This window comes from Dendroctonus ponderosae, unplaced genomic scaffold (genome assembly GCF_020466585.1).
Source record: "Dendroctonus ponderosae isolate FM_Combo_2020 unplaced genomic scaffold, Dpon_F_20191213v2 Dpon_F_20191213_1, whole genome shotgun sequence".
Classification (NCBI taxonomy): domain Eukaryota; kingdom Metazoa; phylum Arthropoda; class Insecta; order Coleoptera; family Curculionidae; genus Dendroctonus; species Dendroctonus ponderosae.
The window spans coordinates 1,715,209-1,719,705 of record NW_026017110.1 but is presented as its reverse complement, the minus strand read 5'-3'; positions in this window follow the sequence as shown (position 1 = coordinate 1,719,705).

Here is a 4,497-nt window from a genome sequence, read left to right as displayed (position 1 = left end):
CACGCAAAATTGCATCTCCATAGAATGCATTCGATCACATTCTGTCATTTTCCTCAAAAACATTGCGTTTAACGTAAAATATGCAAGAGATAGTAAAATATGCAAGTTTCTAAATTAAATAGGCTTCCCAAAATTCGAGTAAATTTGTTTTCAATAAAAATACTGTGGAAGTTTTGGGGGTCCAAAGGCAAACGACTTAAATTGCCGAAATACTGTTAGTTTCCAAGAGAAATGAAAGAGAATATGAAGAAAATGCTGAGAAATAAGTAAAGTTTAAATTAACGGTCCCGCAACATCATTTCCATCCAAACCGGTTTCAAATTTTCTCTCAAGAGCTTTAAAAACAGGAAAAAAACATCTAATCTAACATCCTACATACATAACATATACGAGCTTAAGCTAAGCTAAAGCTGATTGAAAAGCTCGGCAAAGTACGCAAGTAGGTCGGGTTTAATTTGATGGAACATTTCAGATTAATAATTGATCAACCATGCCCTTAAGCCACCGTATTTATCTATTCATTCCACTCAGTTCTTGTTCTTATACGTGATTTTCACCGTCCAGATGAAAATCAGCGCCACTTTCTCAGCTTCATTATTCCCCAGTTTCAATGCGAATTCCTTTTTTTCCCATTGGCAAATAAAAATTAGTCTCTATTTAACCGACCTTATGAAACAGTTCATTGAAAAGGTTTTTAAGCCTGGAGAATGGTGGGTTTATGCAAATAGCTGCCTTATTGTATTTACCAGAAGCAAACATGGATCAGTAGCTACTTGAAATCGAGTGGCTGTTGTGTACATGTTCATTAAAACCGTCAATGAACATCATGGGCCAAACACTCGCTTTTTATTTTAACGAAAAATGCTTTGTTGTGTTTGTGTGTGTTCATTCATTCATAATGGAGCGGCTTACTAATTTTAGAAGCCCACAGGCCATTAGTTAATTATCCAACTCCGTTACGATTAACATAAAACAAAACGCACCACTGGGAAAACGACCGTCCTGCTTAAAAAAACCACTTTCATTATTGAGTCATTTTTTTTAAATAGGCATTAGGGCGTGTTTAGGTCGAATCGCCATTATGCCTGAAAAACACTCATCATTGTGCGTTTTCATTGGTTTTTGGCCATTCGATCAGTCTAAAGCCAGAACTAGTTCATACGGAAAAGCGCGTTTTCATTCAGGATATTTTGGGGTCATTCGACCCGTTTTTATATGGCAATGATAAATCGGAACGCTGATATTTTGATTTATTGCCAAAGTGTTAGCGGTTTGGACCTTCGTAGGTCTCGTATGTCTGGGTCATGGGCTTTATAAGAGACCCTCAATCCCGATAGCTTTAAAGGCAGCCGAAAATATAGAACATTTTATAAACCACAAACAATTAAGTTTACAGATAGAATATTTTTTGGAAACCGATATGGGTTTTTTCCTGCTACAACCTTATTGACATACCCATGCAGCAATAAAATGTTAATAAACCAAGCACGCAATCACCGTTCGTATGTAAACAAGGCTAAACCTCCTATAGACGAGTGGAATGTTGAATACGAAAAACAGTGCCAGGCACAGTAACTTTCTGAAAATGCGAACATTAACATGAATTAAATTTGAAAGCGGCCCTCGTAACGCGGCCATGTGTGACACGACAAGTGTTTGCATGCTGATCGCCCCTATCACTCGCTCTCTCTTTCACACAGGGGCGAAAGGCGCAGACCTAACTCGGCTCGTTTTGAACGGATTAATCGAGCTACGAGGGGCAATCGACAATTATTGAGTACTGATAAAAAAACTACATTGACTTTCAATTGCAGGCAATATTAGTGCGGTATTCATCTACCAGTGGAAAGGCGAGGAATTGGTAAATCTATCCCAAAACGACTCCAACGTCTACGTTCACATCACCATAGCGGGGCATTCAGGCTCAAAATCGGCAAACATTAACAGGTAAGTTGTTTTCCTTTTGGAAAAGCTTTCACTGAGCCAAAAATAGACAGCGCAGAGAAAGCGGGTGCAAATATAATCTGCTTCTTTGTTTGGTCTAAATAATTATGCAATGCATTACCACTAGTAGTTCAAGCCTTGGATCTGCGATTGTTTAACAAACATTGCGATGGACCGGAATCGGCTTGCGCTTAAAGCCTACGCTCGTTGAATATCGATCGTAAATGTTGAATAATAATGGAAAATTTGAAACAATGGCTGAGAGTTTTGTCGTTTTTTACTATTTTGAAGAAAACAAGCTTGGTGCTTCTGATAGAGAATCGATTCGAATGGAGTGGGACAAAGGATGGAGCTACTGTGGGTTAAATCAGCTTAACGTATGTGCATATAAAAGGTCCTTATGAAGGATTGCAACGGATAAAAATGGTTGCATTTCGTTCGCAAATACGTACAATCTCGCGGAAAAATTGTGGGTTTTAAGCATAAAGGGGAATCGTGGGTAGATCTTAGATTCGGCTGCCGATAAGCAGTTTGTTTCAAATTGTTGTCGATTGTTGTATTGTTGATTGTTGTATTTGTTCGAACCTTTGCTTTCATCTTTCCTATCTTATCAATCAACTTGACTGATATGAACAAAGGTTGCAAAACGCAGTTTTCGACATTGAATTCTTGTATATTCTGAGTGATTGTTTGATATTTATATTCTAAATTACGAACTTGTTGCTCATCTCAATATGGACGTTAGTGAGTTAACCGCATAACATAGACCAACGTTTTCTGCATAAAAAAAGAAAAACTCGGAGAAATGCAAAATTTAATTAAATTAAGAACTTCAAAACTTTCGGTTTCTTCACAAAAACCATCATTCTAACGCTAATGATTGTCGATGCTGTTATGAGTAATATCCAATGACGTCTTGACAAATAAGAGATACACCTCCTTGACTCAATAACCAATAGTAATTAGCACAAACAAAAAAAAATAACAAGAATCGTGGATTGAAAATTGGTGGAAAAAAACCCACCTGTCCAGATCAATATTGATTTTTTCACATACAGAGTGAAGGCACATGAACTCCACATTGATATCTGGGACTTTGTTCTTTTGCCTCCTCTCCATTGTGCCTGATTAAAGGCTTAAATTGGCATCATGGATGAAACTGAACTAACCAGTAAGCTTAGCAGACGTGTTTTTCTGTAGAGGCGAAAAGGCCTGAACGAAAAATTCCACCAGGTATGCTTGGGGTAATTTAAAATGTAAACAGTTATCTGATAATTATTAGCACTTGTTACGATCCCGAATTAGACAAATACAGGGAGTCAGTATCAGGCCGAGGTTGCACGAGCAAGTAATGCAAAGATAATGAGCTGTATGTAATTTTCTTCCTTACAGCGCGATTAGAGTTTGTTTGGCTTTTCTACACAAATAACGAAAAGTGTTGTGACATCAAAGCGAGCTGACCTATGGAGAATTCTTTTAGCGATGTGATTCAGTAAGTTGTTGCGTATGTAGGAAAAACACTAACGAAAAAAATTTGGTAGATAACACGTTATTATTAAAATCCCATTAGGCAACTTCTCCGGAATGGACAGTTAGATGCACTTTATCTAACTCATTTTTATCATTGTTTCGCTATCAATTCATTTTTTTAATTGCATGCGTATATGAGCATTGGATGGACAGATAAGTTGATTTGGAGCGAACTTTAAAAAAGTTGCACAGAGTGTGAAAAATGAGCACTTTCTCAATTGAGTCAGAGATTTATCCTCATTAATAGAATTTGTCAAGACGGCGTTCCTATTGTATTAAATATTTTGTAAAGCCGAAAACACTGCCGGAAGTGTTTCAGACGCATTGATAGAAATTTTAGACATAAAACCGGCGGTCTCAGAGCACTAATAAATCCGTATAGAAGTTTTCATAAAATTTCGCAAGCTTCAATATTTCAAAGTTTCACTCGGTTTAAAACAAATCCAGTTACACATATAAGGGAAGATTTCAAAAGAAAATTATTTTCCTTGATTTTTTGTTGAAGTTTTTCATTTCGCTTGCGAATGCTGAGTTTTCGGTCAACTGTTCAAAAAAAGTGTTTTGTCTTGGGTTAACTAACGTTTCGGCTATACTTTAGCCACCATCATGCGATACAATCGAAACATTCACTTAAAACAGGGTTTTTTTAAAACCTCGTTGACCGAAAATCTACTATTTACATCTACCAGTTTTTCCGTCATTCATAAACGATTTTCATTTTTAATCCGTTTTTAAAGAGTGTTTTTTGTTAAGCCAATGTTTCTGCTATATTTCAGCCATCATCAGGCGTTAAGCGCTTGATAATGAGTAAAACATACCCGAAACATTAGCTAAAAAGCAGGCTTTTTTAAATTATTGACCAAAAATCTACCATTTCTAAAATTTATTTACACCGTTTCTTGATCAAAAACACACTGTTTCGTTATTGGGTCAACGTTTCGGTTATATGTTAGTTCTCATCAGGGTAAATGCGTTAATCCCCTAAATTAATTTGTTCTCTTTTTCGTCTGTGAACGACGGATT